The following is a 14,414-nucleotide window of genomic DNA, read 5'->3' on the forward strand; positions in this document are numbered from 1 at the left end:
ATTACTACGCAAGGACTGGAACTTCATTCAAAAGTGAAAGCAGACGGTTGATCAGCTGTGTTGTAAAGAATGTTTGATTCAAGTTCAGCGTGTGTTGTTGCGAACTATTTGTTTCTCAGCAAATGCCACGATGAACGGTAACAAATAGGCTAGGCTATGTAGGCTAAAGTCATGTCGTGGGGAGTTTATTATTTCGTTTTGGCAAGTAGCCGTGTAATAAGCGGGATAATGTATAGAACGCCGGTCATTATTGGGAAAATAAGTCCCTTCAGGGCGGAACAAGACCCCTCGGCTGCGCGTCGGGGTCCGGTTCGCCCTGTCGAGACTTATTTTCCCAATAATGACTGGCGTTCTATACATTATCCCTTACACACACACACACACACACACACACACACACACACACACACACACATATATATATATATATATATATATATATATATATATATATATATATATATATATTTTTGTTATGAATTCTATATTTTCAATACTCACTGAATCTTCTCTAAATAAGCCTTCTTGAGTTCCAGTAGGCCTATCAGCATGTCTATATCACAGTTCATATTTATTTTATGTCTAGTTCTTCCTACGACCTGGAAAACAATAACAAACCATTTACCAGGGGGGTATTCCAAGTATGTGGTTTAGTGACAAACCTTGGTAAGTTAAATCAGAGTGGTAAACCTCCTAATAGAGCTGTATGGCTTCATTTGCCTAACAAAACAATGCCATAGGGCTCTTGTTGTAGAAGGTTTACCACTTACTCTGGGCCCTATCTTAGCGATCTACAACGCATGGTCACAGGCGAATAGCTTAAATAAATTTAGGGGTTTGTTCAGTCCACATGAGGGTGGTTTTGTTGTCAAACGTCGAGCGCCTGGCGCAAAAAGGTTGCTCTTATGATTCTTAATCAGTCATGTGGTGTGGTCTAGTGTGGTGTGGTGATGGTGTGGTGTGGTGTAGTGTGGTGTGGTGATGGTGTGCTGTGGTGATGGTGTAATGTGGTGTGGCGTGGTGTGGTGTGGTGATGGTGTGGTGATGGTGTAATGTGGTGTGGTGATGGTGTGGTGGTGTGGTGATGGTGTGGTGTGGTGTGGTGATGGTGTGGTGTGGTGATGGTGTAGTGTGGTGGTGTGGTGATGGTGTAGTGTGGTGTGGTGATGGTGTAGTGTGGTGACTGGTGTAGTGGTGTATGGTGTGGTGTGGTGTGGTGATGTGATGGTGTAGTGATGGTGTAGTGGGGTGTAGTGATGGTGTGGTGATGGTGTAGTGTGGTGTAGTGATGGTGTAGTGTGGTGTGGTGATGGTGTAGTGTGGTGTGGTGTGGTGATGGTGTAGTGTGGTGTGTAGTGATGATGTAGTGTGGTGTGGTGATGGTGTAGTGTGGTGTGGTGTGGTGTGGTGATGGTGTGGTGTGGTGATGGTGACTGGTGTGGTGAATATCTGGCACAACTGGCAGAGCTGGGTGTTATCTAAATAAAACTACCAGGATCAGATGTCTTGACAGAATTGTATTGTCTTGACAGAAATCCCCACAGTCAGACCTCTCAGACAACAACAAAACACCTGAGAGTTCCTGTAAACCAGCTGATGTACCTTCAATGAGCATTATTCAACAGTAGAGACCTGAGACTACAGCTTAAAAAGGCTAAAAAGAAACATGCAAAATACCAGGAACACACAGACCAAACTAAACATCTCTCTGAATGTAACTCAGTTTACCAGCACTAGAAATTACAGTTCATCCTCCACAATGATCATGAAGCTGATCTCATCTCTGTTGACAGTATTAGTTTCAGCTTGGTAGACCAGGACCTAATGATCTGACAACTCCGTGTGTGCTGTATGAATAATGTTTCACACTTAACTGGTCGAATGGTGTAAGTGTCCAATCCACCTTCAGAGGTCAGTGTATCCTCAATTCACCATAATCAATCAAACTGGTTTAGGTGCCGACAATCATCACACATGCAGAGTCCAAACACTTATTAACCTCCACACACAGTTCTGTATTGAACTGTATACGTTAATTATTAAAAGTCTCTTTATATTCCATTTTTATTCTTTATTTCATCTTACCTGCTGTGGATCATCACCGGTCAGTCCACCAAAAAATATTAATGTAATCTAGTACAGATCAGCTTATATTGTGCTGGGCAATAGGATGAACCAAGAGCGTCATTGTGTGACATTTGGCTGATTGGCTGGAGTTATCATTGTGCCAGAGTGAAAGAGAAAGAAGTAAAAAAAAATACCAAGGGAATTCCCTTCTCCCACATAGACCGCATTATTTGTGCAGTTGTCCCTCCATGACTTCTAAAGACTTGTCTTTTGCATGTTCAGGAAATAGCGATCTGCTCTCAGGCCACTCACACCATGCTCACAAATATGTGTAGCCGATGTATTTATATTCAGTAGTTGTGCACATTCAGTACATTATAATATAGACTATGAAAGACAAATACAAGGGGAATGTTATTTGTCATGAACAGTGCTGACACCTAAATGTACATATATAACATACTGTTATTAATAATGGAGGATTACAAAAACAGGGTTGTTGCTTTGAACTATCATTTGCATCCTGTCCCACAGATACAACGTTTTTAGTATGATGAGAAGAGTTATGAAATTAAATGTTATTTTAAAAGTAATGTTGTAACTTGGGATACAAGGAATGGCACTACATTACTGCTGTACAACACACAGTGCAGTTAGTTCTGTATGGCAGAGGACAGGTCTACTCTCATTCCAAATGTCAGGATGAAACTTACATTGCAGCAACCACATTAGGCTGGACCCTCTGCCCAGCCTCCCTAAATCCATAACTGAATTCATGGTCAACCTAAGTGGCCCATAGATGGTTCCTCTTATTTTCCCCATATTTACCCCACCCCTTCTACTCTGGATATGCCATATATGGTGTTATAGATCAATAATGGTGTTATAGAATACAGTTGAAGCTACTGTGCAATACTTTGATTTACAATCTATAACTGTAGCGTTATTTCACCATACCTTGGTGTGGTAGTGTGGTGTGGTGACTGGTGTAGTGTGGTGTGGTGATGGTGTAGGTGTAGTGTGTGTGGTGTGGTGTGGTGACTGGTGTAGTGTGGTGATAGTGTAGTGTGGTGTGGTGTGGTGATGGTGTAGTGTGTTGTGGTGTGGTGGTGTGGTGTGGTGACTGGTGTAGTGTGGTGATGGTGTAGTGTGGTGTGGTGTGGTGGTGTGGTGACTGGTGTAGTGTAGTGTGGTGATGGTGTAGTGTGGTGTGGTGGTGTGGTGTGGTGACTGGTGTAGTGTGGTGTGGTGTAGTGACTGGTTTAGTGTAGTGTGGTGTGGTGTGGTGATGGTGTACTGTAGTGTGGTGATGGTGTGGTGTGGTGTGGTGTGGTGTGGTGATGGTGTAGTGTGGTGTGGTGATGGTGTAGTGTGGTGTAGTGTGGTGTGGTGACTGGTGTCGTGTGGTGAGGTGATGGTGTAGTGTTGTGTGGTGATGGTGTGGTGTGGTGATGGTGTAGTGTAGTGTGGTGTGGTGATGGTGTGGTGTAGTGTGGTGTGGTGTGGTGATGGTGTAATGTGGGGTGGTGTGGTGATGGTGTAGTGTAGTGTGGTGTGGTGATGGTGTAGTGTGGTGTAGTGTAGTGTGGTGTGGTGATGGTGTAGTGTGGTGATGGTGTAGTGAATAACTGGCACAAAGAGCTGGGTGTTATCTAAGTTAAACTACCAGATGTGTTTTGTCTTGACAGAAATCCCCACAAACCTCTTAGACAACAACAAAAAACACTGTAGAGTTCCTGTAAACCAGCTGATGTACCTTCAATGACCATTATGCAACATTATTACACGGCTCGGAGTGCTGCAGAAAGTTCCATTCACATGAATGGGCCTTCTTAACGTTCGGGCCTATGTTAAATCTATATAAATCACCGGCAAAGTATATAATCACCGCTGTCAATGGCAACGGGTTGATTAACGTCTTTCATATCCCTCCGCAAGAATTCCGTTCGCTTATTGCAATGGAATTTCATTGAAAGGGAAAGTAAGCTAGTAAGACGTTGCCACGCAACACCTGAAACTGTCAAGTTCTATCAGTGTGGCGAAGTATTTATTTTTGACACGAAACGGTAGCAAAATCATTTTTAAAGATTCATTGTGTTAGGTTTCTTTTCTCGTTTTGGCAAGTAGCCGTGTAATAAGCGGGATAATGTATTGTCCGCCGGTAATTATCAGAAAATAAGTCCCTTCAGGTCGAAGCAAAACCTGTGTTCTGTTCTCCCTGTCGGGACTTATTTACTGATAATTACCGACGGACAATACATTATCCCTTACGTAGAGACCAGTGACTACAGCTTTAAAAGGCTAAAAAGAAACTACATGCAAAATACCAGGAACACACAGACCATTACTTTAATACCACAATCATATGTTCTTATACAAACTGGAATAGAGTAACAAAATAGCACTTTGTTTTAAAGTAATGCAGTAGTAAAGTAACTTGGCTAATGTAATTAACCATAAATAACAGAAACATATCTGAATGTAATTCAGTTTACCAGCACTGGAAATTACAGTTCATCCTCCACAATGATCATAAAGCTGATCTCATCTCTGCTGACAGTATCAGTTTTAGCTTGGTGAACCAGGTCCTAATGATCTGATAACTCAGTGTAGGCTGTATGGATAGTGAGAGAGGGTTTCACACTTAACTGGTCTAATAGTGTAAGTGTGCAATCCAGTTTCAGAGCTCAGTGTATCTTCAATTCACCACAATCAATCAAACTGGTTTATACTGTCAATCATCATCACACATGCTGAGTCCAAAAACTAAGCAGCTATAACAGAATCTCCACAGACAGTTCTGTATTGTATACATGTATTATCAAATGTCTCTTTATGTTAACGGTTTCTGAAAATGCAGACTTACCAGTACACACATAATATTGTGTGTAACATACTGATGTATGTAGTGAGAATTAATGTGAAAATGTTATTTTAATTCTTTATTCTTCCATCTTACCTGCTGTGGATCATCACTGGTCAGTCCACCAAGAAAACATTAATGTCTGAAGCTAGAGATTATTACTTTTTGCTGGCAAATACAACGAACCAATAATGTCATCGTGTGACTTTTGGCTGATGTTTATATTGTGCCAGAGTGAAAGAGAAAGAAGTACAGCAGCCAAAAAAGTACCTTGGGAATCAGTGGGATTTCCCCTCTCCCATAGGCAGCATTATTTGTGCAGTCGTCCCTCCATGACGACTGTGTTTTGTGTCTACTTGTGTCTACTTGTGCCTTTTGCATTTTCAAAGTGCAGGAAATAGCGATCTGCTCTCAGGGCACTCACGCCATGCTCACAAATATGTGTAGCCGATGTATTTATATTCAATAGATTATATTTTATAAAACCCAAATACAAAGGAATGGGGGGGTTTCAGTAAAAAGAAATGTTGTTCTGTTACACTGTAAGTTAATTATAAGTGAAGTTATATTTTATTAGTCCTTTAGGAAAATCCTGTAGGAAATTTGCATTTTACCCATTCAGGGGTAGTGTACACACATTCATACACAAAATTATGACACCAAGGAATAAACCATTTCAGTGACTGATTTGCTGGTGTTAATATTGCGCCAGAGTGAAAGAGAAAGTACAGGGATTCTCCCTCTCCCACATAGATGGCACTGTTTGCTATGTGTCTGTCATGCTGCTGGGTGGCATGCTGTTGCCCAGTCGTCACTCCATGATGCCAACTTGTATCTTTTGCATTCTCAGTGTGCAGGAGAGAGCAGTCTGGGCTCAGTGTCCTCACGCCATGCTCACAAATATATGTAGCCGATGTACCGTAATATCCTGACTATTAACTGAGGTTTGATTCTGCTACATTTCCTCAGCTATGAGGTTAATACATGGGGGTGGGCTATACATGAGAATGAATTTATTTTCTCCCTTCTTTTTGATTTAAGCACAAAAATAAACTGTTTATTTCAATGCAGAGCAAAACAGATTGGTCACAGAGAAAGATTAACAATACAACTTATTCAAGATTTTGGTTAGAAAAATATATCTGAATGATGTATGTAGATTTGTCTTGTATTTACTGGCCCAAAGGCTACTGTTTTGATATTCAATAAGCCAGCTAAAACATTTGTCAACAAATTCAACAGATTTCTTCATATTTGATTGTGAACACAAAGTTTCCGATAATGTAAAATGTACATCTTTAAGCACATATAGTCAGCACTTTTCCTGTAAGTGTCTGTCAGTCATCAAAATAAAACACTAATTTGCATAAGGTGAAATAAAACACTAATTAACTTTTAATCACATTTACTTATAATTTTGGCACGTATTCTAACTATTTTGTACAGCTGTTAAACTTTGAAAATAATCAAAACTGTAAAGCAACGTGGAGCATAAGGTAAAATAAAACACAAATTATCTTTTGAATCACATTTAAATAAGGCACAGATTATAATCACTTGTACTGCAGTTTAACTTTGAAAATAACCAAAACTGTACATGTGTCTTGAAAATCAAAATGCAACTTGGAGTTGCACTCTTTGGAGAACTCTAGGGGCAATATCCTAGAAAATAAATCTCCATGTGCAAACTGAACCACTAGGTCCATGTCAGCTGTACACAGCTACACTCTATGTTCACTGAAACTCACTTGTGAGTAAAATAATCCTGAGGGTATGTTCAGTGTTTTATAGTCATACAGCTCTGAATCTTGAAAGTGTCTGATAGTCATACAGCTCTGAATCTTGAAAGTGTCTGCCTTTCCTCCACTGTGGTCCATAAATATCTCAACAACTATTGCATGGATTGTGATATAAGTTGGTCCAGACAGTCATGGTCCCTTCAGGATGAATCATATAACTTTGATGTTTCATATTTGCACTGAATGTTTATCTCATTCCAGATAAGCCAGACTTGCTAAATATCAGCATAGCATTGCCATTGTATTAGAGTTGTCCTGAACTGGAATTTCAATTCAATATTTTCTCATTCAGTTTTTAACAGTTTGGAGACATGGAGGATGTCTAAACACCAAACCAACGCTTCAAATAATCTATCCATGTTTCATTGAGCATGTCTGGTGAAACTTTCATTGAGGTGTTGTCAATAGTGTAGGCATACTGCTTTATTAGTTGCTCCTTGTCAAATTTCTGTCCAGTAGATTGATCACATAGACAGGTACTTAAGTGGACAGTGGCTTTAAACCTGAAGGAGAGGAGAACCAGGGACAGGGCCAACATGACGACAGAGAACTGGACACTTTCACTTTCCTCTTCTGGGAGGATGAACGGGATGACGATGCGGCTTCTGCCTGGTGGACCATGTTTTTTTGTGCGACGCTCATAGCCTTCCCACACACCATCGCCTGGTCGAAGAGGGCTAACGGTGATGTTAGGGATCTTGCATTCTCCAGCCTTCTTCATTGAGTTCCAGTGGTTTGGCAGTTTGACAGGTTGATGCTTTTCATCAGGAATTGTACAGCCTTCATCTTTGTTACAGTAGAAAACTCTGTGTTGAGGCTGTATTCGTCCTGTTGCAATGCCGTATTCGTCACCAGCAGTGGCACAGTTCCAGGGAGCATACAGGACCACATCATTGATGGTGTGTAGAGGCAGCAGATAGCTGGCTGGAATCATGAAGTCTTTGATTGCTCCATGTGCCACAAAGGTGATGTCAACATGGTCACTGTGGTTCTTCTTTTCTTCCTCATCAATGTGTTTTTTCCAGAAATGAAACATGTCTACAAGTTTGTTGAAGGTGCCAGACTCTGCATGTTCTCTCAGCCACTGCAGAACAGTTTCATTCTTGCAGTTTTCTATTGCAACCTTTAGTAATCGTTTCCTTTCATCTGATTGTCTTTTGTATTTTTCAAGCTGTAACTGTAAAATCAGCCTAAAAAAGATGGGGGGAAATAAGAAATAAACAGTTACTTGCATGTACAACTATCACTGGATAGTTACATGAAACAATATTAATGTAAAACAAGTTCTGCAGTGTCAAAGTGGATTAATGAACCTTTATTCATTTTAATTTGCATGCTGTTTCAGGTTAGTCTGCCATGTTGTATTACAGAACATATTTGGCTTTATCTCCATCAGATATAGAAGTTAAATGACAGGAGTCACAGGAAATATTTTATGCACTACATCCCCCTGTTATGTTAGTTCCATCAAAACGATATTTTAGAGTGGCCCAGTCAGACCTGCATCCATCAAAAAGTGAGCAAAGGCCAGAGTGATGGGATGGTAAAGAACCATTTTTTGGATGACATGTTTTTAGCACATTATCTTACAACTTTTTAGCATGTGGCATTGTCATTTTCAGTCAGAACAAACATATTTTTATATATATATATATATATAGTATATATATAGGCAATTTCACGCAAAACTGTCACATTCATAACGCCAACACAATGCCATGGTATTTAGTTGGCATTATGGACGTGACAGTTTTGTGTGGAATTGCCCATATACATGTATGTGTGTGTGTATATATATATATATATATATATATATATATATATATATATATATATATATATATATACAGAGACACAGTGGGTTGCATAAATTTACACCCCCCATGCTAAAGTTGACTAAAAAGAGAAGTAAAAAAATAATCTTATGGAAATTGATCTTAATGCCTTAATTAAAAAAATCCAACCTTTAAGGACACCAATTTTCTTTGTGAATGAATAATGTATTTACAATAAATACATGTTCTTCATTAAAATAGAGGGTGCATATACCCCCTTTTGTTAAATTCCCAGAATTTTTATTTATAAAGGCCAGTAATATCATGGGTCCACGATATTATGTATCCTGATAAAGTTCCCTTGGCCTTTGGAATAAAAATAGCCCCACATCATCACATACCCTTCACCATACCTAGAGATTGGCATGGTTTTATTTCAGTTAGTCTAATAGCTGGTTTGATTTGCATTGAGAGATGATCTTATGGAAAGTACCCCATGCCAATTTCTAGGTATCGTGAAGAGTATGTGATGATGTGGGGCTATTTTAATTCCAAAGGTCAATGGAACTTTATCAAGATGCATAGTTGCATGGGATGCATGGGAATTTAACATAAGGGGAATACTTACACCCTGTATTTTAATGAAGAACATTTATTTATTTACGATACATTATTCATTCACAAAGAAAATTGGTGTCCTTAAAGGTTGGACTTTTTCCTCATTTTTTAAGGCATTAAGATAAGATCAATTTCCAAAATATGATTTTTATTCCTCTTTTTAGTCAACTTTAGCATGGGTGTGTAAACTATATATATTTATTACACGGCTCTTCACAAGGCAAGGAGAACGCTCCATTGGCTTGAATGGGATTTCCCAAAGTTCTACAGTAAAATATTTTCATGTAATTACTGCTGCAAACATATAATTACCACTGTCAATGGCAACGGGTTTTGTGCTTCTGATACGTCTTGCATATTACTACGCAAGGACTGGAACTTCATTCAAAAGTGAAAGCAGACGGTTGATCAGCTGTGTTGTGAAGAATGTTTGATTCAAGTTCAGCGTGTGTTGTTGCTTAACTATTTGTTTCTCAGCAAATGCCACGATGAACGGTAACAAATAGGCTAGGCTATGTAGGCTAAAGTCATGTCGGGGGGAGTTTATTATTTCGCTTTTGGCAAGTAGTCGTGTAATAAGCGGGATAATGTATAGAACGCCGGTCATTATTGGGAAAATAAGTCCCTTCAGGGCTGAACAAGACCCCTCGGGCTGCGCGCGGAGTCCGTTCGACCCTGTCGAGACTTATTTTCCCAATAATGACCGGGCGCTCTATACATTATCCCTTACACACACACACACACACACACACACACACACACACATATATATATATATATATATATATATATATATATATATATATTTTGTTATGAATTCTATATTTTCAATACTCACTGAATCTTCTCAAATAAGCCTTCTTTGAGTTCCAGTAGGTCTATCAGCATGTCTATATCACAGTTCATATTTATTTTATGTCTAGTTCTTCCTACGACCTGGAAAAAAAACAATAACAAACCATTTACCAGGGGTATTCCAAGTATGTGGTTTAGTGACAAACCTTGGTAAAGTTAAATCAGAGTGGTAAACCTCCTAATAGAGCTGTATGGCTTCATTTGCCTAACAAAACAATGCCATAGGGCTCTTGTTGTAGAAGGTTTACCACTTTACCTGGCCCCATCTTAGCGATCTACAACGCATGGTCACAGGCTTAATAGCTTAAATAAATTTAGGGGTTTGTTCAGTCCAAGGGTTTGTTCAGTCCACATGAGGGTGGTTTTGTTGTCAAATGTTGGGCGATAGCGCAACAAGGTTGCTCTTATGATTCTTAATCAGTCATGTGGTGTGGTCTAGTGTGGTGTGGTGTGGTGTGGTGAGGTGTAGTGTGGTGTGGTGATGGTGTGCTGTGGTGATGGTGTTGTAATGTGGTGTGGCGTGGTGGTGTGGTGATGGTGATAATTGTTGATGGTGGGTGGTGTGATGATGGTGTGGGTGGTGTGGTGATGGTGTGGTGTGGTGTGGTGATGGTGTGGTGTGGTGATGGTGTGGTGTGGTGGTGATGGTGTGGTGTGGTGGTGGTGTGGTGATGGTGTAGTGTGGTGTGGTGATGGTGTAGGTGTGTGGGTGAGTTGGTGTAGTGTGGTGTGGTGGGGTGTAATTGTGGTGTGGTGTGGTGGTGATGGTGTGGTGTGGTGATGGTGTAGTGATGGTTGCTTAGTGTGGGTGATGGTGTGGTGTGGTGATGGTGTGATAATTGTGGTGATAGTGTGGTGTAGTGTGGTGTGGTGATGGTGTAGTGTGGTGGTGTAGTGTAGTGTGGTGTGGTGATGGTGTAGTGTGGTGTGGTGTGGTGTGGTGATGGTGTGGTGTGGTGATGGTGACTGGTGTGGTGAATATCTGGCACAACTGACAGAGCTGGGTGTTATCTAAATAAAACTACCAGGATCAGATGTCTTGACAGAATTGTATTGTCTTGACAGAAATCCCCACAGTCAGACCTCTCAGACAACAACAAAACACCTGAGAGTTCCTGTAAACCAGCTGATGTACCTTCAATGAGCATTATTCAACAGTAGAGACCTGAGACTACAGCTTAAAAAGGCTAAAAAGAAACTACATGCAAAATACAAAATACCAGGAACACACAGACCAAACTAAACATCTCTCTGAATGTAACTCAGTTTACCAGCACTAGAAATTACAGTTCATCCTCCACAATGATCATGAAGCTGATCTCATCTCTGTTGACAGTATTAGTTTCAGCTTGGTAGACCAGGACCTAATGATCTGACAACTCCGTGTGTGCTGTATGAATAATGTTTCACACTTAACTGGTCGAATGGTGTAAGTGTCCAATCCACCTTCAGAGGTCAGTGTATCCTCAATTCACCATAATCAATCAAACTGGTTTAGGTGCCGACAATCATTACACATGCAGAGTCCAAACACTTATTAACCTCCACACACAGTTCTGTATTGAACTGTATACGTTAATTATTAAAAGTCTCTTTATATAACTCACATCCACTAAAATATTGTTTGTAATATACGGACATATGTGGTGAGAATTAAAATGCAATTTTTTTATTCTTTATTTCATCTTACCTGCTGTGGATCATCACCGGTCAGTCCACCAAAAAATATTAATGTAATCTAGTACAGATCAGCTTATATTGTGCTGGGCAATAGGATGAACCAAGAGCGTCATTGTGTGACATTTGGCTGATTGGCTGGAGTTATCATTGTGCCAGAGTGAAAGAGAAAGAAGTAAAAAAAAATACCAAGGGAATTCCCTTCTCCCACATAGACCGCATTATTTGTGCAGTTGTCCCTCCATGACTTCTAAAGACTTGTCTTTTGCATGTTCAGGAAATAGCGATCTGCTCTCAGGCCACTCACGCCATGCTCACAAATATGTGTAGCCGATGTATTTATATTCAGTAGTTGTGCACATTCAGTACATTATAATATACACTATGAAAGACAAATACAAGGGGAATGTTATTTGTCATGAACAGTGCTGACACCTAAATGTACATATATAACATACTGTTATTAATAATGGAGGATTACAAAAACAGGGTTGTTGCTTTGAACTATCATTTGCATCCTGTCCCACGTTTTTAGTATGATGAGAAGAGTTATGAAATTAAATGTTATTTTAAAAGTAATGTTGTAACTTGGGATACAAGGAATGGCACTACATTACTGCTGTACAACACACAGTGCAGTTAGTTCTGTATGGCAGAGGACAGGTCTACTCTCATTCCAAATGCCAGAATGAAACTTACATTGCAGCAACCACATTAGGCTAGGCAACAGGCCGATGTGCGTTTTATTTGGAGACTGTTTTGCGAGACAGAGACTGAGTTTGCTGCTGATATTCTGGGGATATAGGCTACAACATAGCCAATGTAGGACTTTAGCCTTTTAATATATTTGCTGCATTGGATCAGTCTTTCTAGAAAGAACAGGCAAGAGCTTTCTAGCCTCCGCGCCAGCAGCCAAGCATCCCATATAGGCTACATTAAAAACATCCCATATCCATTATAAACACAGCAGATGGCGGGCGGGTGCGGTTTTGAAAATTGGTCAAAAAACTTTACTGATGGATGGATTAAGTTTTGCTATGCAGTTATGGTTGAAATAATAGCCCATCAGCGATCTCTAGTGTGTGTGCCTCTCTAACTCAGAGGGGAGGGGAGGTTGAGGGGCTCGATCAAGCATGGATTCTAAACTCTGTGGTGGATAGGATCTACAATTAGGTGTTAATTAATATTACTACCTAGGTTGAAGTACTCCCAAGTGCTATTGCGCCAGACATTGTAGTTCTCCTGTTTATTCGCTTGGAAAATCGTCACGTTTCATGTTGTGTGCCCTAACATTTTTAATCAACTACTTGTGCAACTGTATTTAAGTAGGGAAAACGTGGATGTGTTTGATTAATGCCATCTTACTCTCTCTACGGCCACGTCTGAGCCCGCTAGCATAGCAACATGTTAACACATTCGCGCCGCGCGCCAGAGTGTTTGAGTGCACATACCGACGCGGGACGGGAGAGGTATGACTCAACTTGTGAAAGTTAAGGTAAGAACATATATTACTACTGATTTTGGGTGGCGTGTTCCTTTATAGTGGCTGAACATGCAGATACACACTAAATAGCGTGTGTAATATAGGCCTACTGTATGTGATGTACTGTATGTGGAATTAATTTTTCTTACCTGCTATAGACACTGGTTAGTCCACCAAGAAAATGTCTGAAGCTACAGGGAACTAGGGAAAGGAAATAGTGTCATCATGTGACGTGCTGTAACTTTTGACTGGTTGGCCTGTGTATGATTAAAGGGGTGGTTCAGGATTTTGGACATAAGACCTTATTTCCAAGTAAGCAAGTGTGATATTTATCAGTGGAGACCGTTTTCAGCACGTTTCATCCAGTCCTTCTAATTGCAGAGTTCGCAGGTACTAGGCTAGCGCAAGTCAACGGTATGTGCTAGCCTGCCACTAAAGACAGTCTTACCCACTCCAAAGTACACCTGAGGCTAATTCCAGACAATCGATGTAAATGTCTGTGTTGATAGAATAGTGTAAGAAATACAACTACCCTTGCATCGCGTTGCAATAGTTATACTTTGGTCCCTAAAGTTGTTAGTAGTCATTTTGCAACTCAGCTATGGACTGATATTACCAAAGGCTACTACTAGGTATCCCCATTGGAGGTCGCTTTACTGTTTACTTTTTCGGACTTTTTTAGTACTACTAACGGAACAAGTATAATTCACATACGCTGCTAAGAAACTAGTCCCTCAAAATGTAATGCGATCGTTGAAATGCAAGGATAGAATAACGTTAGAAATAACACTGTCAATACAGACATTTACATCGATAGTCTGGCGTTATAATTTATTTGCCCCGGGGTGTACTTTGGAGTGGGTAAGACTGTCTTTAGTGGCAGGCTAGCACATACCGTTGACTTATGCTTAGCCTAAAACCCTAGAACTCTGCAAATTGAAGGGACTGGATGAAACGTGTTGAAAACGGTCTCCACTGATAAATATCACACTTGCTTACTTGGAAATGAGGTCCTATGTCCAAAATCCTGAACCACCCCTTTAAACCTGAAAGTGAAAGATGTGATGGAATTCCCCACTGGGATTCTCCGTCTCCCGCACAGATAGCACTGTTTGTTGTGGTTATTAAGTTGATTGCAATTCAACAACCTCACCATTAGAAGTATTAAATCCTACTTGCTGCACCTTTAAGTTATGGTCTTACCAATACAATTTCCGAAACAGTTGCTCATTTTGTCAACACACAAAACCCAAGACTAGACAAAAGCTACTGTTTCA

Source organism: Alosa alosa, chromosome 4, assembly GCF_017589495.1.
Source record: "Alosa alosa isolate M-15738 ecotype Scorff River chromosome 4, AALO_Geno_1.1, whole genome shotgun sequence".
Lineage (NCBI taxonomy): Eukaryota > Metazoa > Chordata > Actinopteri > Clupeiformes > Clupeidae > Alosa > Alosa alosa.